General features: G+C 38.5%; 1 protein-coding gene and 1 long non-coding RNA gene across 3 annotated transcripts in view; one reads left to right on the top strand and one right to left on the bottom strand.

Moving 5' to 3' along the window:
- Positions 1-6,191: 6,191 nt before the first annotated feature.
- Positions 6,192-9,888, bottom strand: LOC139171914 (uncharacterized). The gene is made up of 3 exons (XR_011559813.1): positions 9,738-9,888; positions 9,156-9,177; positions 6,192-6,256 (listed from the first exon to the last, which is right to left on the bottom strand). It is a non-coding gene; the product is annotated as an uncharacterized lncRNA (long non-coding RNA).
- A 10,514-nt stretch (positions 9,889-20,402) lies between these two features.
- Positions 20,403-26,153, top strand: part of CDH5 (cadherin 5) — a 47,620-nt gene continuing 41,869 nt past the window's right edge. Inside the window, exon 1 of one of the 2 annotated variants that reach the window (XM_070760376.1) lies at positions 20,403-20,569. The gene's annotated coding sequence lies outside the window, so the exon portion shown is untranslated. Of the gene's footprint in view, positions 20,570-23,040; positions 23,063-26,153 lie in introns of those variants that run through there. The other variant, XM_070760378.1, reaches the window with a different exon arrangement.

The raw sequence follows: 26,153 nt of genomic DNA, 5'->3' as shown, positions 1-26,153 counted from the left end.
ACAAGAGGCGGGTGGGAGAACCTTTGTGCAGAGAAATGTACTCATAAAAGCCTCCATGCACATTCCTGCCTGCCTTAGAAAGCAACAGCATTAATTGACTCCTAAGCTTTACAGTCTTCCTTTGAGGAATGAATGGCTCAATCTTTATTGATTGGAACATCATGCATTTCAAAATTCTGTTTAAAACACATCATTCAAATATGATCTGATGTAATAACTTGCCTGTTAACACAGGATAAGCGATGATGGATAGATAGATGGATAGAGAGAGAGAGAGAGACAGACAGACAGAGACAGACAGACAGACAGACAGACAGATATTTTTGAAAGAAAAAAGATTTTTGACAGTAGACCAAGATCAGTGTGAACTGCCACACAATATCACAGTCTCCAATGGCCTAATTTAAGATTTCAGGTGACCAATCTAGATCTTCTTTCATAACAGAGAATCCCCCAATAGGCAGATTGCACCATTATTTATTTATTTACTTATTTACTTATTTACTTATTTACTTATTTACTTATTTACTTATTTATTTACTTACTTATTTATTTATTTATTTACTTACTTATTTACTTATTTATTTATTTACTTACTTACTTACTTACTTACTTACTTACTTACTTACTTACTTACTTACTTACTTACTTACTTACTAGCTTACTTATTTATTTTTGTCAAGTACGTATTGGTAGTATACAAAGATATAACAATGTTTATAGTAGTAAGAGAGAAACTTTAGGAGAGGGGACGAAAGGCACGCTGGTACACTTAAGCATGTTCCTTCCTGACCTCTTAGGAGGTGAACAGTGGATACTCTAAGAGTAAAGATTTGGGGATTGGGGATGATACTACAGAGTCTGGTAGTGAGTTCCATGCATCAACTACTCGGTTACTAAAGTCGTATTTTCTGCAGTCGTGTTTAGAGCGGTTTACTTTAAGTTTGTATCTGTTGTGTACTCATGTTTTGTTGTGGTTGAAGCTGAAGTAGTCGTTGACAGGAAGGACATTGTAGCAGATAATTTTATCAGCTATGCTTAGGTTGTGTTTAAGATGATGTAGTTCTAAGCTTTCTGAACCTAGAATTGTAAGTCTAGTTGTGTAGGCTATTCTGTTGCGAGTGGAGGAGCAGTGGGCTCTTCTAGTAAAATATCTCTAGACAATTTCTAGAGTGTTTATGTCTGAAATGCAGTGTGGCTTCCAGACAGATGAGCTGTGTTCAAGGATTGGTTTGGCGAAAGTTTTGTATGCTCTGGTCAGTGGTGTGAGATTACCGGAGCAGAAGCTATGTAGGATTAGGTTAACAACTCTTGAAGCCTTTTTAGTGATGTTGTTGCAGTGGGTTTGGCACTTAGGTCATTTGAGTGGTGTAAGGACTAAGTAAATGATTTGATTTAATTTAATTTAATTATTTCGATGGTGTAAGGCAGAGGTCTTCAAACTTGGTAACTTTAAGTCATCTGGACTCCAACTCCCAGAATTCTCCAGCCAACATAGCTGGCTGGAGAATTCTGGCAATTGAAGTCCACAAGTCTTAAAGTTGTTAGGTTTGAAGACCTCTGGTGTAAGAACTAAGTAAATGATTTTATTTAATTTAATTATTTGGATAAATAAAGTAAATGACTTAGGTCATTTGAGTGGTGTAAGGACTAAGATAAGGACAGCATTGTTTTTTTTCCTCGCATAGTTTCCTAATAAGTTCTCAATCTGTTCACCAAAGAAGAATTTTCAGGCAATGAAAGATGTTGTGGTCTTTTGCACTAAGAAGTGCAGACAAGAACGTGCTGGTTTTCAGCGTAAAGGTTAATCATCAATAAGCTGAAGGAATGCAAGTATGAAGCATCCCTTCAACATTCTCCATTGAAAACAAGATGAAACTGCTGGAGACCTTATTGAAGTTCTGAGATTCATCCTCTTGGAGGAGTTTCTTAGATGGTTCACAGAGGGGAAAGATGTGGAGCCCTGCTGGTAGACTACCTGGAGACTATTTCAGACAAATGATTATCCAACCTTTTCTTGAAAGCCCCCAATGATGGAGACTCAGAACTCAAACTGTTCACTGCTTAATAACTCTCAATGACAGGGATTTCTTCCTTAGGTTGGATCTTCTTCTGCTAGGCTTCCACTCGTTGTTTCTTGTCCTACCTTCAGGTGCTATGATGATGTTTCTCCATGAAAATTTCTCTATGGAGAAAGAAGTGGTGGACAATGTCTATGGAGATTCTCAGTCATCCAGGCCATGATTGCATTGGCAGTTCTGTGTTAGCAAAAACTTCAGAAGAGAAGGATTTAGGGGTAGTGATTTCTGACAGTCTACAGTCACCTACAAAAAGATATTAACAAAATTGAACAGGTCCAAAGACGGGCTACAAGAATGGTGGAAGGTCTGAACCATAAAACGTATCAGGAAAGACTTAATGAACTCAATCTGTATAGTCTGGAGGACAAAAGGAAAAAGGGGGACATGATCGAAACATTTAAATATCTTAAAGGGTTAAATAAGGTTCAGGAGGGAAGTGTTTTTAATAGGAAAGTGAACCCAAGAACAAGGGGACACAATCTGAAGTTAGTTGGGGGAAAGATCAAAAGCAATGTGAGAAAATATTATTTCACTGAAAGAGTAGTAGATCCTTGGAACAAACTTCCAGCAGACGTGGTTGGTAAATCCACAGTAACTGAATTTAAACATTCCTGGGATAAACATACAGTGATCCCCCGATCATTGCGAGGGTTCCGTTCCAGGACCCCTAGCAATGATCGGGTTTTCGCGAAGTAGCGCTGCGGAAGTAAAAACACCATCTGTGCATGCGCAGATGGTGTTTTTACTTCCGCAGCGCTAGCGAGGAGCCGAAGATTGGGGTTCCTGGGAAGGGGACTCAGCTTGTCCGCCGCCCGCTCGCACATCGCCCGCCCACGCCGTTCATTCTCGCCGCTTCCCAGCTGAGTCCTGAAGCGAATTCGCTTCAGGACTCAGCTGGGAAGCGGCGAGAATGAACGGCGTGGGCGGGCGATGCGCGAGCGGGCGGCAGCGAGGAGTTTGCGTGGGCGGTGGGGAAACTCCTCGCTGATGCCCGCCGCTCACCCTCCCGCCAGCAAGAGGGGGAAGACCTAGGGAAGCCGCCCAGCAGCTGATCTGCCCGGCGCCATCTACGCATGCGTGCCCATAGAAAAAAAAGGGCGTGCATGCGCAGATGGTGTTTTTACTTCCGGGTTGCAAAATCGCCATATAGCCATTTCGCAATGATCGGGGTCGCAATACCCGGGGGATCACTGTATATCCATCCTAAGATAAAATACAGGAAATAGTATAAGGGCAGGCTAGATGGACCATGAGGTCTTTTTCTGCCGTCAGTCTTCTATGTTTCTATGTTTCTATGATTGTCCCAAAGGCTTGCTTGTTCAAGAGGAAACTGAACTTTCTTTGTTTTCTGCTTGAAGACACTTGAAGGTCATGTGACTGGATGGGAGTGGCTTCACTTGATTAAGTCACATTATTTGAATAGCCACAAAAAGGGCACCCACAAGGTTCAGTATGATAACAGGTTAGGGAAGTAGCTCAATTTTCTTTAATTGCTATAAAAGTTCAGTTCTAGATAATGATTAAAATGATTAAAGTGTTCATGGGTAAAAACATACGATTTAATTTTTTCCTATTTTACTTTTAAAAGTAATTAAGGATCATACCAACATACTAGAAAAGGAAGGACAATTAAAAAAACTATTCAGTATTCAATACATAGTGCATAAACTTACTACTCCCACTGCCCCCACCATGGAGGCAGCAGCCCATTACTAAGCACCTGTAGGAAACCACCCCTGATCCTGAAGGTTACTATAGCAATGGAGGAAGCAATAAGACAAAATCTGCAACAAACAGCTCAGGATGTTGCTGCCCTTAATATTTGCACTGAGGGTTTTTGTTTAATAGCTTAGATTAACAATTAAATTAGAAAAGTTTGCATGCATTTGTCTACTTGATAATGTAATTATTTCACCGCTATTCTATCTTATATTGTACATTATGTTTCCCCCATTTAATTTATAGTCTTAATATTGAGAACATGTATATTTAGAACTTTGTATTTTAAAATTATGTTACAAAATTATATTGTATTAGTAACACTAGCTTTTAGATACATTTATAGATTTCACTGAAATAGTGGCAATTCTTACTGATGTCATTTTATGCTCTTCTATGATGAAAATAAAGATTAAAAAAGGAGAGAGGGATCAGCCAAGTGTTATGATCCTCTGCAGTTCATAAAGTAGCAAAATTACTCCACGTTTCATGAGTGACTGGTTCTACTTTGCTTGCTTCCTTAATTAGCATGCCAAGTTATGCTAAATCTCTTAACATTCTACCTTTTTCAATTATCATGAGAAAAACAGTTAAGGCAGAGGAAGGATCACCTTCATTCTTCATAATAATTACACAAGGCATTGTAGAAACTGCAGGCTGGGATTTATAAGATGGTATGTGTTCAAACAGCTACCTGAATAAAGGTATTAAACCAGATATAAGCATACTCCAAACTTTTTTTCCTTCAGGTGCCGAAAGAGCATGTACAAATGCTATCACGCTTGCATGAGTGCCCACACCCATAATTCAATGCCTGTGCATTTGAAAAGAGCTTCTCCCATCCCCTGGAGGCCAGAAATTATCTGTTTCCCAACTTTTGGTGGGCCCAATAGGCTCACATTTTGCCCTCCCCCAGGCTCCAAAGGTTTTCCTAGAGCTGGAGGAGGGTAAAAACACCCTCTCCTAAATGCCAAAAACGCCCTCCCAGAGCCTCTGTGCGAGCCAAAAATTAGCTGACCAGTACATACTGCATGTTGGAGCTGAGCTATGGCAATGGCTTGCATATCAGCAGATATGGCTCCACGTGCCATCTGTGGCACCCATGCCATAGGTTCACCATCACTGCTCTATAACAATGATGGGGAACTTTTTTTTCCTCAGCTGCCCAAAGTGCATGCGCGCATACTATCGCACAAGCGTGAGTGCCCACACCCATAATTTTTACATTTTTATCATGTTTTTACTGTTATAAACTGCCCTGAGTCCATAAGGAGAAGGGTGGCCTATAAATTCAATAAATAAGTAAGTAATTCAATGTCTGGAGAGGGCAAAAATGGCTTTCCTCCCTTCCCCCCAGATGCCCTTTGGAGGCTGGAAATGGCCCATTTCCTGACTTCCGGTGGGCCCAGAAGGCATGTTTTTTGTCCTTCTCAGGCTCCAGAGCCTTCCCTAAAGCCCGGGAAGAGCAAAACACCCTCCCAGAGCATCCTTGTGAGCCAAAAATGAGCACATGTGCGCTGGAGCTAAGCTAGGACAATGGCTTGCATGTCAGCAGATATAGCTCCACATGCCACCTGTGACACGCATGCCATAGATTCAGCATCATTGCTCTATAAGGTCTAACAAAACAAACCCACCCAACATTGGTTATAGAAAAGCTAACACTGTGCTGTTTTTATTAAGTAGCAGGCCTGAAAGCAAATATTTTAAGATTTTTACTTGTACCTCCATCCTGTTTCTGCAGTGCAAATGGATTTTCACGTTGACCAGTATATAAGCACACCAGAGTGCCTTCTGTCCCCTGTCCTAATGTTTCTCTTTTACTAGTATCATGTATATAAATATTATATCTTTGTATACCACCAATACATACGTGACAAAACAAACAAACAAATAAATAAATATTCAAATTTTAACAGCAATATGTACCAGTTGAATGACTAAGGTCCATCATGATACCTAACAGCATTATCCAAAGATCAGAGGCCTTTTCTTTGCCATACATACATTATCATTTAAGTTAGTTGCTACTTAGATATAGATGTCATAAAAGGACAGGTTAAGGGGTGGAGTCAACAGAGGAATCAAACTAGAATTATTACGTTCCTACAAGCTGTTCAAGTCCAAACTTGAAGTGATGATTCTGTTAACTCTTATCTAGGACCAATTTATTGCTGACCACTAGTTGTCTACATTCTTGTGTACAGGAATGAGCAATAAATCAGTTTAATTGGAACTTGTTATGTGGTCCTGATTCAATAGCTGCACAATCCACAGCCTGATATTGTCCAGATGTTTAGAGTTTTAATTTGCAATCCTTTATCATTAACCATTGCAGATAGTGCTGAAAGCAGTTGAAATGCAAAAATGTTTGAATGGCATCTGTCACTTACCCTCCCAATAGCCTCAGGGTCTCTTTTGGAAGCTTGTAGTATATTTTCAGTCAGCAGATGGGGCTAAAAGAGATAATGATGAGTTTTCTACAACATTAAGAGTGTTACAAATTTCTCCTTCACAGACAAAAATAATTATGTGTTTGAATAGTGATAGATTGTACACATTTATAATAACGAAAAGGAACTATATCTGTAAAACTTGAGGGAAATGTTCAAACCGGAAAAGTCACACCATGTTCAATGTTTTAATTGTATTATTAATAAGAAACTTTTTTTTAAAAATAGAATGTTACAAATTGGATACTAAGTGATTGCAAGCTTTCAAAGGATGCCTTGCAAGACGTGCTATCTTTTAATTTTGCATGAATCTTTTATGAACAAGAAACATTCCTATATAGTATATACATTTCTTTCAATCTGTATGTTCACCTCAAAAATAATAATAATAATAATAATAATAATAATAATAATAATAATAATAATAATAATAATAATATTCAGTTTGAGATTATGGATAAGAGGATGAATTCGGCCAACGAAACCAATCTGCGGGAACTGATGGGACAATGGGACAAGGTAAGAGGACATGTGTTTATTAGAATTCGATACCAAGGTATAAAGAATAAATTAGAATTACTTTATAATATGAAATACTATACTGCTCTTAAGTTAAAATGGTATATAGAAAATATGCCCCCATTTTGGTGGAGGGGTATGAATGTTATTTGGTGGTTGGCACTTTGAGCATTGAGCACACTGTTATGTGTTGTGTGAATGTTTTACTGTTATATTGTTATTATATAAATCAATTTAAAAATTATTTTTAAGAAAGAACACTGCTATTATGTTTCCCCTAATTCCAAGTCTTGATTAGACTTCCATCTCTACCTCACAGATAGAGAAGAGGCTAAAATAAAATTAAAAGAGTTTGCCTCAGACAACCTCACAAGAATTAGAGGCAAGATTATGTCCCAATTTACAACTCAACGACTCAGTCATATAAAAAAAATTAAGATATAGAATTGGTGTACAGTAATTTCATTTCCTCAGGCCTTGCAACTTTACAAAACCAGTTATTGAAATACATCCTCAGTTTCAAGATATTTATAATTTCTGCAGATTTCAGCCAATCGACTCCTAACCAAACCACTTTCTGAGCTAATTAAACAGATTCTGATTGTGTGGAAATAAAATTAATCCACTCAAGCAAGCAAACCCCTTCAGCCATTTTCTTCCAAGGGCCACAGTTTGGATATTTAAAAATAAATATATACAAAGTCTGTTGACACTTTAGATGTCAGCAATCAAAAATATATTTATTTCCCCTTGAAGGAACAATGGTACATCTGCAGCCAGAGAAAAAAAGCAAACAACAAGAAAATATTTCCAGAAAATTGCTTTCCATCTGTGCTTTGAAGACACATATTTGTTTTTTGTTTTTTTTTAAAAAGAAGAAGACACCTTTAAAGTCTACAACATAAAAACTTCATTATTTTGAATTAACATCTTGGGACTTTCCATGTGTTTCCTTTAAATCTTCATCATAGCCTTTCAAAGCCAAATCTGTGTTGAATATAACCCGTCACATAAACAATCAAAAATTCATAGTCATCTATAAATTACTATCATACTAAATGATTAAAGTCTTTGACAGAACTGAGCTTTGAACAATACATGACACTGTGTAGATTCATCCAAAGCCATTTAAGGCTGTGGCAGCAATTCCTAAAATGTTCATAGCCCATTAAAATGGCAGTGATTGAAATGGACTTCAACTCCCAGAATTCCTCAGTCCGCATACCCAGTAATTCTGCTGATACAAATAAGAAAAAAAGACTCCCTAAATTATTTAAAATTGCTTTCCTTGTGCTTCTGCTGAAAATAATGAGGGGGGGGAGAGATGTCCCATGTAATGGTTTGAGTAAATTATTTATTTATAGCACTTATAGGCTGTCCAACTTACCTCAAGGTAACTCTGGGAGGATTCACCCTGAGGTAAAATTCAACAAAACCAAAGCCAGGCTTATCTCCCCATGTTCTAGTTGAAATTTCTCCTTTTTAAAAAAAAGTTTATTTATTGGTTTATAGAGAATTTTAAAAATGATATACACATCTCAATGGTCCTTTTCAGATCACAGCCCATTTCATTGTATTCCTTGTTTACAAATCTATGTGCAATGTGTTCGACTCAAGAGTAAAATACCTATAGTGAATAAGACAGATAAGTAGTAAATACGCTGCTCAAAAAAATAAAGGGAACACTCAAAGAACACATCCTAGATCTGAATGAAATATTCTCACTGAATACTTTGTTCTGTACAAAGTTGAATGTGCTGACAACATGTGAAATTTGTTGTCAATCAGTGTTGCTTCCCAAGTGGACAGTTTGATTTCACAGAAGTTTGATTTACTTGGAGTTATATTGTGTTGTTTAAGTGTTCCCTTTATTTTTTTGAGCAGTATATTTACATTTATAAACATATAGAAATATCCATAAACCTAACGGGTAAAAAAGTAGGTACACATATAAATAGTTTCCTCTGCTTATCTATCTGTTTTTGTGTTCTTTTGAACTTTGTCTATACCAATAGCAATTGATACAACAATTTTTGTGTACACTAACACATTGTATCATTCTATCTCATTTCTACCTTGGAAAAAGTTTTTTATTTTTTTCCACACCAATCACATATGCAATATAATATACCATCAATCTTTAAATATTATACAATAAAATTTTTGAATTTAGTATTCATAATCCATCCAGTGCTACCTCCTGTACATTTAACATCTGGATAAAAAATAACTATTCCAATTTCTTATATGCATTTTAAAAGCTATTAATTAATAGTTTCCTTTAGCTGCTTCTTATCTTATTTCATCTAATCATTTAGGCCCTTATACTTCAATCTCCTCCATTTATCCTTAATATCAATTACATATACTGTATATTTCTTACCATTACTTTTATTGTAATCGCCCTTTAAAAAAGAAAAGAAAGAAACCAGAATTACCAACGGTAAGGACTAAATCTTAAATTTTATCTGTTACATATATCAATTCAAAAGGGGAGGGAAATCCAAATAATTTATCATAAATGTCCCAATTAGCCCAATTAATAATTCCTCTTAGAAAGTAAATAAAAAATAAAAAAATAAAAAAGTAGAGAAGAAAGAAAAGAAAAGAAAAAAGAAAAGTTATTTGTTATTTGTTTCCTTAATTTCTAATTGAGCTTTCAACATCCTAGAAATTGCACCTTATTTCATTCAATATCCTACAGCTTGCTTTTTATGACTCCAAAGAAAGGAAATGATTTAATTACTTCATTATTGTGCACCAAATATGGATTGCAAAGAGCCTGTTTCAGTTTGTCCTTTTAAAATAAGCTCTGCCCCACTTGCTATTGTTGCCCTTAACAATGTTTCGGTCTTTCTTGATGAAAGCAATGTTGTCATTACAATCTACTGCCATTCTTTTTAAAAAAATACTGAGTATTTGATGTTGGTCTTAACAATTCATAGAAGACAATATGGATACATACCAGTGGGTTAAACTCCAATTTTTCTAACAGCTCGAATGCCAGCTTTTCTGAGGAGACACAAAGTCCAATAAACCAAATTCAGGAATAAAATAGCCATTCACTGCAGGTCCAGTCTGGGGTCAAAACAGTAGAAGCAGTTCAAACATCCAGAAGAAAGTAAATACATAAGCAAATAAATACAGAGACAGTCCAACATCCAGACAGCAAGATAAGAACCTAAATTAACAGGTGAAACTCCACTCAAAATCAGTTGGTGCTAATCATGGCTAATTGGCACCAACTGATTTTGGGTGGAGTTTCAACTGTTAATTTTCCACTCAAAAGAAATCCTTTCTGTTACTAATTTACTTAAATATGGAGATTCTCAGTCATCCAAGTCAAGGTTGTCCCAAATGTGCTTTTTAAAGAGGCAACTGGACTTTCTGGTTTTTTCTTTGAAGACGTTTTGCTTCTTATCCAGGAAGTTTCTTCAGCTCTGAACGAGAAGCAAAATGTCTTCAAAGAAAAAAAACCCAGAATGCTCAATTGCCTTTGAAAAAGCACCTTTGGGAGATAGTAATTTACTTATTTAACACTTAACAACTGTGGCAAGAAAGCTCATAAATAATAATAAAAATAATAATAATTTATTGGATTTGTATGCCGCCCCTCTCCGCAGACTCGGGGCGGCTAACAACAATAATAAACACAACATGTACAATCCAATAATAAAAAACAACTAAAAAACCCTATTATAAAACCAAACATACACACAAACATACCATGCATATCTTGTAATGGCCTAGGGGGAAGAGCTATCTCAACTCCCCCATGCCTGGTGGTATAAATGAGTCTTGAGTAGTTTACGAAAGACAGGGAGGGTGGGGGCAGTTCTAATCTCCGGGGGGAGTTGGTTCCAGAGGGCAGGGGCTGCCACAGAGAAGGCTTTTCCCCTGGGGCCCGCCAAATGACATTGTTTAGTCGACGGGACCCGGAGAAGGCCAACTCTGTGGGACCTTATCGGTTGCTGTGATTCGTGCGGTAGCAGGCGGTTCCAGAGGTAATCTGGTCCAATGCCATGTAGGGCTTTAAAGGTCATGACCAACACTTTGAATTGTGACCGGAAACTGATCGGCAGCCAATGCAAGCCACGGAGTGCTGAAGAAATGTGGGCGAATCTTGGAAATCCCACGATGGCTCTCGCGGCTGCGTTCTGCACAATCTGAAGTTTCCGAACACTTTTCAGAGGTAGCCCCATGTAGAGAGCGTTGCAGTAATCGAACCTCGAGGTGATCAGGGCATGAGTGACTGTGAGCAATGACTTCCTGTCCAAATAGGGCCACAACTGGTGCACCAGGCGAACCTGAGCAAACGCCCTCCTCGCCACAGCCGAAAGATGAAGTTCCAATGTCAGCTGTGGATCGAGGAGGACGCCCAAGTTGCGAACCCTCTCTGAGGGGGTCAGTAGTTCCCCCCCTCCAGGGTAAATGGGACAAAATTTAGAAAACAAGCAAAAAAAATCAGCTGTGCCCATAATTCAAGAATTGCTATAGTCTTGAGTTTGTCAAGAAATTAAAGGTTTCCCACACTATTTAAAGAAGGCCTGATATTTCATGAAAAAGAACTTGCTCTTGATATTTTTCTGTTTCCTTGCCTGGAGTCTGATGGAGAATTCGGAGAGCCAGTACTGTCCAACTCAAAATATATAAAGAAAACACTAATTCATAGCTAGTTTATTCATTGGTTACATAGCAAATACAGATAGCAACTTCTGATTTTATAAAAAGGAAATCCTGATTTTTAGAATCATTACAGCAAATGCCAATTCTTTTTTTTTTTTTAATGCATGGCTCAAAAAGTCTGACTCATGGCAGCCAGGCGGTAGGGAAAGCAAGTAGAATGCTTGGCTGCATAGCTAGAGGTATAACAAGCAGGAAGAGGGAGATTGTGATCCCGCTGTATAGAGCGCTAATGAGACCACATTTGGAAGACTGTGTTCAGTTCTGGAGACCCCACCTACAAAAAGATATTGACAAAATTGAACAGGTCCAAAGACGGGCTACAAAAATGGTGGAAGGTCTTAAGCATAAAACTTATCAGGACAGACTTCATGAACTCAGTCTGTATAGTCTGGACTCTGGAGGACAGAAGGGAAAGGGGGGACATGATTGAAACATTTAATTATTTTAAAGGGTTAAATAAGGTTCAGGAGGGAAGTGTTTTTAATAGGAAAGTGAACACAAGAACAAAGGGGCACAATCCGAGGTTAGTTGGGGGAAAGATCAGAAGCAACATGAGAAAATATTTTACTGAAAGAGTAGTAGATGCTTGGAACAAACTTCCAGCAGATGTGGTTGGTAAATCCACAGAAACTGAATTTAAACATGCCTGGGATAAACATCTATCCATCCTAAGTTAAAATACAGGAAATAGTATAAGGGCAGACTAGATGGACCATGAGATCTTTTTCTGCTGCCAATCTTCTAGGTTTCTAGGTTTCTAAAAAGCATTTTTTTAAAAAAAGGCACACTTTTTATGGAACAGGCGGAGTCCATTTTGGAAGGACTGTGCCTGCCATGTGTTTCCGTTCATTTTTAGCCAGCCTAAAGCTTTGTATACAACAGACTTCCTTCCCACAGATTGAAGAATTCCTCTGAGTTTCTAGCTGAAATGCTTTACAGAGGAAACAAGAAAATCCTTTTGTGTTTGAAGCTGGGGTATCCAAAGAATAAGATTCTTTTTTTAAATGGTGGCCATTATAGTGTGATTAAAGTTTTATCAGGTGTGTGTGTGTGTATGCACCTTGTATAAAAAATTGCCAAAATTGCCCTGCTAGTCATGGCTGCTATCTTAACTTTTTTTTTTACTGTAGCTTGCTGACAGTAGTTATTAATGTAGATGCAGGCAAGGCCATTACAGTGATCCCTCGATTTTCGCGATCTCGATCTTCGCGAAACGCTACACCACGATTTTTCAGAAAATATTAATTAAAAAATACTCCACGGTTTTTTTGCTATACCACGGTTTTTCCCACCCGATGACGTCATACGTCATCACCAAGAGTCACTTCTCTGTCTCTTTCTCTTTCTTTCCTGTCATTCTCTGCTTCAATCATTTTCTCATTTCTCTTTTTTTCTCCCCTTTTTTCTATCATTTCTCTCTCTCTTCCTTCCACTCTTCTCTCTCTCTCTTTCTTCCTCTCTCTCACTGTCTTCCTTCCTTTCTCATCTTTCTTTCTCTCTCTCTTTCTCTATCTTGCTTCTTCCTCTCTCACACTCTCTTCCTCCCTCTCTCATCTCTTTCTTTCCTTCTCTCTCTTTCTCTATCTCTCCCCCTCTTGCTCTCGAGCGGCAAACGGCGGCCGGGCGGGCGGGTGAACAGGCGAGCGGCAAACGGGGGACAGGCGAGCGGCAAACGGCGGGCGGGCGGGGTGAACGGACGAACGAGCGGCGGGCGGGCGAACGGACAAGCGACGAACGAGTGGCGGGCGGGCGAAAGGACGAGCGGCGAACGGACGAACGAGCGGCGGGCGGGCGAAAGGACGAGCAGCAAGTGGCGGGCGGGCGGGCGAACAGACGAACGAGCGGCGGGCGAACGGACAAGCGGCAAGATGTTTACTGTATTTTATTTATTTAGATAGATGTTTATCTAATACAGTATTAGTTGCACTTATCTAATATTAGTTGCTCCCCGGCTCCACCATCTGCGCATGCGCAGCCATTGAAAAAAGGGTGCGCATGCGCAGATGGTGTTTTTACTTCCGCACCACTATATCGCGAAAAATCGATTATCGCGAGAGGTCTTGGAACGTAACCCTCGCGATACTCGAGGGATCACTGTATAGTGATTTGCTTTCAAAAACTAAGGGATTAAGCTTTTGCTTACATCCCCTCGTCAACTGATTTAACTGCTATTCATAAAATCATACATCACAATGTACGCCCTGTTAGCGACTACTTCACCTTTAACAACAACAACACAAGAGCACGCAATAGATACAAACTAAATGTAAATCGCTCCAAACTGGACTGCAGAAAATATGATTTCAGCAATAGAGTGGTCAACGCCTGGAATTCACTACTGGACTCTGTTGTTTCCTCTCCCAATCCCAAAACCTCTTTTAGATTTCTCTTTTAGATTTTTATATGTAAAATTGCTATTTTAGATTCTAATTATTAGATTTGTCATTACGTATTGTTTTTATCACTGTTGTGAGCCACCCCGAGTCTACGGAGAGGGGCGGCATACAAATATAATTAATAATAATAATAATAATAATAATAATAATAATAATAATAATAATAATAATAATAATAATAATAACCTTCAACCTTACATTATCTACAATAGATCTCTCCCCTTTTCTAAGAGGTCTGTAAGGGGCGTGCATAAGTGCACCTTTGTGCCTACCGTCCCTGTCCTAATGTCTTTTTATGTTTTCTATCTCTACTTTATACTTATATTATGTTAAATATACTACAATACTACATTTGTATGACCAGTAAAATAAAATAAAAATAAATTTAAAAACTCCCAGAATTTCCTAGCCGTAGTACCCACCCTATGGAACATTCTCTCTCCAGAGATTAAGATGGCCCCAGTTTCATGGTGGCTCAGGGGCTAAGACGCTGAGCTTGTCAATCAGAAAGGTCAGCAATTCATCAGCAGTTTGAATCCCTAGCACCGTGTAAGGGAGTTAGCTCCCGTAACTTGTCCCAGCTTCTGCCAACCTAGCAGTTCAAAAGCATGTAAAAATGCAAGTAGAAAAATAGGGACCACCTTTGGTGTGAAGGTAACAGCATTCCCTGTGCTTTTGACATTTAGTCATGCCGGCCACATGGCCACAGAGATTTATTTTGATTGATTGATTGATTGATTGATTGATTGATTGATTGTATTTATATGCCGCTCACTACAAAATGGACTCAGAGCGGCTAACAGCAGTCATAAATACAATAGCAGTAAAAAAAAGTTATAAAATACAACAATAAAATCTACAGTACAATAAAAAGAACTATAATATCATAAAAACCATACATACTTGCAGTCAATCCTAATTCCAGGCTTGCTGGAAAAGCCAGGTCTTAACAGCTTTCCGTAAGACCGGTAGGGAGGAGATAGTGCGGATCTCTGGGTGCAGTTGATTCTACAAGGTCGGAGCCACCACAGAGAAGGCTCTTCCCTGAGGTCCCGCTAACTGACATTGTTTGGCGGATGGGACCTGGAGAAGGCCGACTCTGTGGGCCCTTACTGGTATGAGGGAGGAGGCAGTCCCATAAATAGTCTGGCCCTGAGCCATTTAGGGCTTTAAAGGTAATAACCAACACCTTGAATTGCGTTTGGAGATGGACTGACAACCAATGCAGCTCACGTAATGATGGAGTAATGCAGGCATACCCGTTATTACATGTGCTGCTACATTTTGCACCAGATGAAGTCTCCAAATGTCTTCTTCAAAGGTAGCCCCATGTAGAGTGCATTGCCATAGTCAAGACAAGACTTGACAACAGTCAAGAGATGTCTTTGGACAACAGTGGCTCTTTGGCTTTGAAATGGAGATGAGCACCGCCCCCTAGAGTCAGGAATGACTATTTCATTTTTCATTTCATTTTATTGGATTTCTATGCCGCCCCTCTCCGTAGACTCGGGGTGGCTAACAACAGTGGTAAAAACAACATGCGACAATCCAATACTAAAGAAGCTAAAAACCCTTATTTTAAAACCAATCATACATACAAACGTACCATACATAAATTGTGGAAGCCTAGGGGGAAAGAATATCTTAATTCCCCCATGCCTGACGACAGAGGTGGGTTTTAAGAAGCTTGCGAAAGGCAAGAAGGGTGGGGGCTATTCTAATCTCTGGGGGGAGTTGTTTCCAGAGGACCGGGGCCGCCACAGAGAAGGCTCTTCCCCTAGGTCCTGCCAAACGACATTGTTTAGTTGACGGGACCCAGAGAAGGCCAACTCTGTGGGACCTAATTGGTCGCTGGGATTCGTGCAGCAGAAGGCGGTCCCGAAGATAACCTGGCCCGGTGCCATGAAGGGCTTTATAGGTCATAACCAACACTTTGAATTGTGACCGGAAACTGATCGGCAACCAATGCAGACTGCGGAGTGTTGGTGTGACTAGCACATATGTACAAGGGGAACCTTTACCTTTTATTTGAAAGGTCACTAGTACTTCCACATTTGATCTTTCCAAACAAAAACTCAAGACATTTAATTTGTCATGTTAATTTTATGGCAAACCATATGTACCTGTTTGGCATCTTTGCAAAAACTGTGCACATTGGCCCTGTGTGTGTTGCTGTGCTATTTCTCCTAACTTGCCTCACTGTTGGGGCTCATGAAAATTCGAGTTCAGCAACTTCTTGATGGAATTTAGAGCATAAACCTTCAAAACGTACCAAAACCTGGCAATAAGCAGTTTGCAAAGCAGAACAGCGTTTATATAGGATGATTGGTGAATCGATTTTACTGCCCGTAAAAATCCATCCGAATCAATATAAGTTTCATTCAAGCTTCAGAAATCATGCAGAAAGGAAAGTTTATCAAGATGCAAACAATAAATTGCATTCCAGCACAAGAGCGGAAATCAACTATCGGTATCCTTCTAAGATAATGGAGTCCTAATGATGTTCTCCAGGGACTTCTGATTTGCAGGTTGTCAAGGAGGCATCAACAAGGAGTGCTCCTTCAAATATCAAAACCTCCATCAGTGTAGAGGAATTGCAGAGTTGATTGTGTTGTGTTTCCTGTATCTTTTTTGGATTGCAATCAATGGAATTGGAATGCAATCAATGGAAAACTAACATCAGTACAAAAAGATGCAATGCAGATTTTAACAGGCGTGTGAATCAGACTGCTTTATTTCACCTACTACAGGGACTTCATCTAGTTGAATTTTTAGTATCAGTTCTTGGAATATTGTCAACTGCAGGAAAATGATCTAAGCATTTGACCTCCAGCATTTGTTAGAAGAGCTACAGAAGCAAGGTTGCTTGCTTGTCTACAGAACACTTTGTATATTTTAATCATCAATACCAAATTACTATTGTACACTGTTTGATTGTCGCTGTTAGCCGCCCCGAGTCTCTGGAGAGGGGCGGCATACAAATCCAATAAATAAATAAATAAATAAATAAATATTCAATGTCATTTTCTTTTGTGTAACAATTTCATTACAGGAAACCAGAGTCAGGCTTACTCTAGGATAAAATTCACCATGAAAAAGGGAAACTGGAAGTGACTCATGGAAGGGCACATTCAAGTTCCTGACAATCACAACTATATTTGCATTTTTTTTCTTTCTTTCTCCTCTGCCTTAGTTTTTGCAAAGCATTGTTCTTTTTTCCTTGCGTTTTTTCTTTCTGTCTCTGTCACACAGACAAAGAAAAATCAAACCAACAAACACAGCTTGTGTTTTAACACCAGGACACTGCTGTGGCAGAGATCCCTGAAGATGGAGAGGCAAGGAGTTGACTAAGAAGTTGGAGAAAGCAAACCCTGGAGGCAGCAGGTTACTGTCTCCAATTTCTTGACTATTCTGGGATAGAGTCTGAAGACAAAAGCCACTCTTTGGAGACTAAGGGCTGCAAGCTAAAATCTCAAAATAATGTCCAAAATAAAATACCCAATCAAAGAAGCAAATTATTTAAGTAGTAAACGTTTATTTTATTTATTTATTTATTTTGTCCAATACACAATGAGGGATTTAGTGGGTATACTGTATATCAATATACACATAGTAAAATACATGATGAAGGTTATAGAGGAGATACTCATAGTAAAATATATCTAAGAAATAATAGAAAAGAAGATATAGGAATAGAACATATCAATGAAAGAATAGAAGAAGAGATATAGGAATAGAGGAAAGGTATAGGAGAATATAGGAGAGCAATAGGACAGGGGACGGAAGGCACTCTAGTGCACTTGTACTCTCCCCTTACTGACCTCTTAGGAATCTGGATAGGTCAACCGTAGATAATCTAAAGGTAAAGTGTTGGGGGTTTGGGGATGACACTATGGAGTCCGGTAATGAGTTCCACGCTTCGACAACTCGGTTACTGAAGTCATATTTTTTACAGTCAAGTTTGGAGCGGTTAATATTAAGTTTAAATCTGTTGTGTGCTCTTGTGTTGTTGTGGTTGAAGCTAAAGTAGTTGCCGACAGGCAGGACGCTGCAGCATATGATCTTGTGGGCAATACTTAGATCATGTTTAAGGCGTCTTAGTTCTAAGCTTTCTAGGTCCAGGATTGAAAGTCTAGTCTCGTAGGGTATTCTATTTTGAGTGGAGGAGCGAAGGGCTCTTATGGTGAAGTATCTGTGGACATTTTCAAGGGTGTTAATGTCTGAGATGCGATATGGGTTCCAAACAGATGAGCTGTATTCGAGGATGGGTCTGGCAAAAGTTTTGTAAGCTCTGGTAAGTAGTGTGAGATTGCCAGAGTAGAAGCTATGGAGATGTTCATGGAGATACTTCACTTCCCATTCAAGAAGCTCCTTTAGTTCCTTTGGGATATTTAGGTAGCAGCCGTTTGAAGCTTGCTGTCCTGTTCTACTACCAACAGAGTGATAACCTTCTAGCTTCAGTTGAGGGCTGTTAGGCAGCTGTTTTCTTGGATAACCTCTGACTGTCCAGCTTAATCATTCGGAATTCTTCTCTTCTTGGACAATAAGTTCCATCAAAGCCAAGCAGCATAAAAGGGAAAGATTTGTTTATACAAACTAAAGATAAGTCAGCAGATGTCTTGTTTCTAGATTCCTGTTTGTTGACCTCAAGCATCTTCTCTTTCACCCAACTAGCCTTTATCCTCAGCAAGCACGGAGTTTGCATAGTCAGTATTTCTTGCTGATGTGGCTTAATCTCAAAGAGCCTGGAGTTTTCTCTTCACCACAATTGCCAGAAAATGTAAAACCTACATTTTTAAAAAGGTAACCACAAACGTAGCATAACAGTAATAAAAGTAAAATAATGTTACCGGGGTATTTTTTTCCCTCTAGTTTTTATTTTAAATATTTAATCCCATGCTTCTATAAAATGCACTCAAAGAAAATAAGAAAGCCAACTTAAATACATTTCTGAAATATAATTTCAATCAAGAATTTATAAGATACAATAGATGCTTTTAAACCATGGAGGAAGTATTTTTTTATATAATATATTTTTATTGTTTACATATAGATATATTGAATACAGTATAATTGTCCTGGCATTCTACTTGCCATGAAACAAAAATAAAATCATGTATATACTATTTTAAAAGGTGCTAGTGTTGTACAGTTATTTCTGAACATCATATTTTAGAATGTCAATTTATGTATCTATCATTCTAATACCTACATTCTTTTGCATTCCAACTACTACCTCGGGTTTCTAATAGTTGCAGAATCTATCAGAAGCATAATATTCTGTGTTAGATGAGGTGAATGGAAAAGGCAGATAGAAGGGGCTTCAAAACAACACCTCTTTATATGACAACTATTTACAACCCAGCATGAGAAATGATGAGAAAAATTTAGTAGTAATAGTAGTGCAGACGTGGTAAATAGTTTTACAGTGTTGAAGGAATTATTTGTTTAGCAGAGTGATGGCGTTTGGGGAAAAAGCTGTTCTTGTGTCTAGCTGTCTTGATGTGCAGTGCTCTGTAGCAACATTTTGAGGGTAGGAGTTGAAACAGTTTATGTCCAGGATGCGAGGGGTCAGTAAATATTTTCACAGCCCTCTTTTTGACTTGTGCAGTATATAGGTCCTTGATGGAAGGCAGGTTGGCAACCATTGTTTTTTCTGCAGTTCTGATTGTCCTCTGAAATCTATGTCGGTCTTGTTGGGTTGCAGAACCAACCCAGACAGTTATAGAGGTGCAGGTGACAGACTCAATTATTCTTCTGTAGAACTGGATCAGCAGCTCCTTGGGCAATTTGAGCTTCCTGAGTTGGCGCAAAAAGAACATTCTTTGTTGTGCTTTTTTGATGCCGTTATTGATGTTAGGTGACCATTTTAGGTCTTGAGATAACTTTTTGATATAACACCTAGTAATAATAATCAAGGTGGATTTTTGCTCTTGGTAAGATCACATCATGAATCCATCAAGACCCCAAGAGTGCATTTTCTCAGCAGTAGCAGCTGCCCTCCCCCCTTCTACTCTGATTAAGGCTCCAGATTAAAAACATAAAACTAATACAAATAATCTGTTTCATATGCTTAATTTGTGAGAAACCAAAATTAAGGAATCATGGGAAAAAATAAAGGACTTTGTAAAAACTAAAGCAGTGGTGGGGGGAAATCTCTAAACTTTCCAAAAAAAAAAAAAGAATATATAAGTGGCTTTCTGAAAAAGTTATCATGAATAGCTTGAGAAGGTCTTAAAGAAGTCCGTAAGATTTCTCAGCCAAGAAAACACAAAAATGCAAAAAAAAAAAAAAAGTTGCATTCCACCCTTTCTAAATTTTCACAATCCCCATTCTCAGCCTCTGGCTTGAGAGTTGTGTTTTTGTTAGCAAACGGCAACTGAGTTCTCTCCATCCTGTTCTCTACGTCTTACTTGTTGGGAAGGTGATTAAGAGAATGACCCCAAATGTTATCTCCTTCCTCCACTCTTCTCTTTGTAACATTAATAATATCAGAACAATAACAGGATGTACAGACTCAACAGAGGGGAAGGGCTGATTTCCCAGCTGTAGACCCCTTGGCAACAAGGAACCTGGTCACTCCCTGAATTGCTTCATGCAGTCAAATCACTGATTTTACTTTATCCAATACTATTCTCATGACTTGATCTAGAGGGTGCTTAGAGAAGGTCGCAATCGCCAGAATCTTTTCAAATTGTGATAAAAAGGAAGCCAGGTAAGAAACACAAGAGTATTTCTGGATTTTTTTAACCCAGTAATCAATTTTTTTAAACCCAGTAATTGACAGCTGTGTTGCTTATTTGCCAAAATTAGATGACCCAGAGTCTCTCCATAGGATATTTTGTAGACCTGTTGCCAACCAACTTTCTGGTTATTTTACCTGCGATCAAGGTGTTACCTTACCAGAGGCACCTTAACTTTTACTGGAGGCTTTCCAATTGAAAAACAATAGGAAGATAATAGGAAACTTTGTGGTTTAAGACAAGAAATTTGAGGGCTAGTTGTTACATTGAAAACCCAAGCTATTGTACTCAAAAAATTCAAAAAAACTTTTAGCAAAACCTCATAGGTTTTCTCAGATACCTTACGATGTTTTCATGAAAACTGATGTTTTGTTTTCTGGAGATCAACCAAATTTACACTGAATATTAGCAATGAATATTTAAAAGATTGAATTTATTTATTTATTTTATCTCCAAAATATGTGGCGTAGGGAGAATAGTAATAAAACTAGTCTTACACAGTCCCATTTATATTCGTTTCCTTACTTTTCTCCACTCAATATTCCCATTTATGGAGGGGAAATTGTAGAAAATTGGGGGGGGTATCTCTCCAGCTATCTCGGGATGATTTTCCAATTTTGAAAGGCCTCTATGTTAAAAAAAACCTTACAAACCTTTACATTTTGAATGTAGTTAGCCATTCTCTTTGAGCTGGATTCCTTCACTAAGATAAGGGTTAATTTCAGTTCTAAGCCAGCTCTAGAATTCTGTTATTTGTATTTCATGTGATTCTGTGAGCTGAGCTGGGTACTTTAGTCACTGAGCAAAAAGTACATTTATTACTTACTATAAGATTATGGACTTCAGCTATAGTCTTAAAAACCAGCCAAAAAATTGTCATGATGTCTTTGCCATCTGCCAATGTCTAAGAATTTTTGAATGGGAGAATAATTTGTACTCAGCAATTCAGGAAAGCTATTCCTAGTTCTTAGGAGAAGATTATATAATTTGCCATGTTTGAACTTTACATATGAGATTTGCAAGAGCTATTCTTCAGTTTATATGTCCTACACATTTCTTTATTATAACTTACCCATTTTTTTTATGGTAACTTAACAAAAAAAAAACCACCCAGGAGTTTGATAACCTATTTTCTGACTAGCACATTTTATTAAAAGTTATAACCTTTTCCGAGTTAAATGTCTATGGAGATTCTATGGAGGTTACAAGCGGTGTGCCACAAGGGTCTGTTCTGGGTCCTATTCTTTTTAATATGTTTGTGAGTGACATAGGGGAAGGTTTGGTAGGGAAGGTTTGCCTATTTGCCGATGACTCTAAAGTGTGCAATAGGGTTGATATTCCTGGAGGCATCTTTAATATGGTAAATGATTTAGCTTTACTAGATAAATGGTCAAAGCAATGGAAACTGCAGTTTAATGTTTCCAAATGTAAAATAATGCACTTGGGGAAAAGGAATCCTCAATCTGAGTATTGTATTGGCAGTTCTGTGTTAGCAAATACTTCAAAAGAAAAGGATTTAGGGGTAGTGATTTCTGACAGTCTCAAAATGGGTGAACAGTGCAGTCAGGCGGTAGGGAGAGCAAATAGGATGCTTGGCTGCATAGCTAGAGGTATAACAAGCAGGAAGAGGGAGATTATGATCCCGCTATATAGAATGCTGGTGAGACCACATTTGGAATACTGTGTTCAGTTCTGGAGACCTCACCTACAAAAAGATATTGACAAAATTGAACGGGTCCAAAGACGGGCTACAAGAATGGTGGAAGGTCTTAAGCATAAAACGTATCAGGAAAGACTTAATGAACTCAATCTGTATAGTCTGGAGGACAGAAGGAAAAGGGGGGACATGATCGAAACATTTAAATATATTAAAGGGTTAAATAAGGTCCAGGAGGGAAGTGTTTTTAATAGGAAAGTGAACACAAGAACAAGGGGACACAATCTGAAGTTAGTTGGGGGAAAGATCAAAAGCAACATGAGAAAATATTATTTTACTGAAAGAGTAGTAGATCCTTGGAACAAACTTCCAGCAGAATTTAAACATGCCTGGGATAAACATATATACATTCTAAGATAAAATACAGAAAATAGTACAAGGGCAGACTAGATGGACCATGAGGTATTTTTCTGCCGTCAGACTTCTATGTTTCTATGTTTCTATTCTCAGTCATCCACATCATAGGTTTTGCAAAGGTGGGTTTTTCCCCCTAAAACCAACTGGACTTTAAAGAAAGACCAGTTGCCTTTTGAAAAAGCACCTTTGGGAGTTTTGTGAATTGCCACTCACCTTAGAAAGCTTTTTGGTAAGTGAAAAATAATCCTCAAAATGTTGTACCTTCCAAATCAACTGTTTTTCCTTTTCAGACATTTCCCCTCTTTCTTTTGTCCTTCCACTCCAATCTTTTCATGGGGTAAAAAAAAAGAGAGAGAGAAACTCTACAATCTGATGTAGACAACACTAAACTGTAAGGTCCCTTGTTTGTCTTTGGTTAGATGCCATGTCTAGATATGGTATTAACATTTGGGGGTAAATCATGATGAACGAATATATTTATTTATTTTATTTTATTTTATTTTATTTATTTATTTATTTATTTATTTATTTATTTATTTTGTCCAATACACAATGAGGGTTTTAGTGGGTATATATCTATATACACATAGTAAAATACATGATGAAGGTTATAGAGGAGATACTCATAGTAAAACATATCTAAGAAATAATAGAAAAGAAGATATAGTAATAGAACATATCAATGAAAGAATAGAAGAAGAGATATAGGAATAGAAGAAAGGTATAGGAGATATAGGAAAGCAATAGGACAGGGGATGGAAGGCACTCTAGTACAGTTGTACTCGCCCCTTACTGACCTCTTAGGAATCTGGATAGGTCAACCATAGATAATCTAAGGTTAAAGTGTTGGGGGTTTGAGGATGACACTATGGAGTCCGGTAATGAGTTCCATGCTTCGACAACTCGGTTACTGAAGTCATATTTTTTACAGTCAAGTTTGGAGCGGTTAATATTAAATTTAAATCTGTTGTGTGCTCTTGTGTTGTTGTGGTTGAAGCTGAAGTAGTCGTGGACAGGCAGGACGTTGCAGCATATGATCTTGTGGGCAATACTTAGATCTTGTTTAAGGCGTCTTAGTTCTAAGCTTTCAAGACCCAGGATTGTAAGTCTAGTTTTGTAGGGTATTCTATTTCGAGTGGAGGAGTGAAGGGCTCTTCTGGTGAAGTATCTTTGGACATTTTCAAGGGTGTTAATGTCTGAGATGCGATATGGGTTCCAAACAGATGAGCTGTATTCGAGGATGGGTCTGGCAAAAGTTGCCATCCTGGGTTTGTGAAGTATCGCTTATTCAGAAAGAAAGTTTGATGAAATGGGTGAAGCCAATCCAAATGTTGGCTGACCATGATAGTCTCTTACGACAAGAGAAGGAAGATGAAAAGGAAAAATGCGTTCATGTTGTAGACTTCATATTGCAGCGCCATATTGCCAATCCCTCTTATTTTGTTTTATTTATTTGCTGCATGCTTTCGTTTGGTTTGCCTCAGCTCGGATGCCTTTGTTCAGTAGACTAAACACAAATTAGTTAATGACATTTTAGTCTAGTCTGTTGTGCAAATCCATCTTGAATGATCAGTTTATGGTTCGTGGAAATCCAGATAATTAAATGCTAAGTACTTTTTGAGCACTCTAAAACAAGACCTTGATTGTTATCTTGTGTCATTTTTAATAATCTGTGGACAAAATGTACAGGTTTGTGAAGAAAATAGATTGACTCCACCTGCTTAGATATAGAGCTAAAGCCATGAAGTGTGAGACTGATGTGTACCATCATCCATTGGAGTTTACTAGCCAACTTTAGCCTGGTTACTTTCCCTCTCTCATTTTAACCTGAGATTATTGTTGTTTGGGGAAGAAAATATAAACCATGCAGAAAAACAGGCATCAATATTGAAAGGCCCTCTTAAATGAAATGATTAAAGGCCCAGGACAGGAGCTTTATTTCCCTCCACATCTGGTTAAGCTGCGGCAGATAAAATAAACGCTAGACTCAGGGGAAATTCACCTAAACAATTAACAGCTTTGGAGGGATTTGCCAAACTGGATAACCTGTTCTCATATCCTGCTTTTGTTGAAGCGAGTTGTTGTAATGGAAAACAGGATATACGGTGTGTGTGTGTGTGTATGTGTGTATATATATATATGGATTTCTATAGTCCTTTAACCTTTAGAAGTCCTTTGTGATTGATTGCCTTTGCTGAATTGTAAGAACATCAGATACTGGTTTGAAAAGAGAGTGGGGTGGGGGGAAACTCTTCTCTACCTTCACTCTCGCAACTGGGGGGGAAGGCATAAATTGCTTAAGTTAACAAATGCAATGCCCTTGCTAGCATTCTTCTCTGAGAACAAAGGAAAGGTTATTGGCTTCTAGCTGTAGATTCTTCTCAAAGCGGTTCTCTCCAAAGCAGATCCCTGGACAAGGAAGGTTTTTAGGAAAATTCAAGTTGCCAAGTTGCTTGTTTATTCTTTCTTCCTCCCACACAAATATCATAACTGAATGAAAAATCAATCTGTAGGAGAAAACGCCTCTTCCTTTTTTGAGCTCCCAACCCTATCATACAGCACAGGAGAAAGCGCCCTGGCTAAGCTTATACAGGATCTAAGCAGACCTGAAATGAATCTGTGAGGGTACGAGAAGAAAATAGTCCCATCACATCCATTGTACAGATTGTCCCATCACATCCATTGTACAGATTGACTACATCAGATTGACTACATCCATTGTACAGATTGACTACATCAGATTGACTACATCTATTGTACAGATTGACTACATCAGATTGACTACATCCATTGTACAGATTGACTACATGATGGCGAATCTTTTTTCCCATGGGTGCATGCGCGAGTGCCCCCACCCATAATTCAATGCCTGGGGAGGGTGAAAACAGCCTCCCCCTGGAGGCCCTCTGGAGGCTAGAAATGGCTTGTTTCCCAACTTCTGGTGGGCCCAGTAGACATGTTTTTCAGCCTCCCCAGGTTCTTGAGGCTTCCATGGAGCCTGAAGAGGACAAAAATACCCTCTCTCATTCCCCAGAGGCCTTCTGTAAGCCAAAAACACCCTCCCATAGCCTCTGTGTGAGCTAAAAATCACTGGTCAGCATGCACATGCATGTTGGAGCTAAATTAGGGCAATGGCTGGTATGCCAGCAGATATGGTTCTGCATGCCACCTGTGGCACCCGTGCCATAGGTTCACCAACACTGGACTACATTATCCCCTCCAGAACATTATAGAAGAGCTAGAACGAACTAATGCAAGCCCACCTGTTTAGTTTTAGCAGCATAGATCGCAAATCAAAACATGTACACAAAAATATAGATAGATAGTCCTCACTTGATGATAATAATTGGGGCTTGGAGTTTTGGTCATAACTGGCTATAATTTATTATTTATTGATTGATTGGATTTATATGCCACTTCTCTCCGAGGACTTGGGGCGGCTTACAACATATAATCATTAAATGCAACAGTTGTAACTTTGG

The sequence above is a fragment of the Erythrolamprus reginae genome, chromosome 9 (assembly GCF_031021105.1).
Source record: "Erythrolamprus reginae isolate rEryReg1 chromosome 9, rEryReg1.hap1, whole genome shotgun sequence".
In the NCBI taxonomy this organism is placed as follows: domain Eukaryota; kingdom Metazoa; phylum Chordata; class Lepidosauria; order Squamata; family Dipsadidae; genus Erythrolamprus; species Erythrolamprus reginae.
The sequence above is the reverse complement of the archived record's forward strand: the minus strand, read 5'-3'. Positions and strand labels throughout refer to the sequence as shown.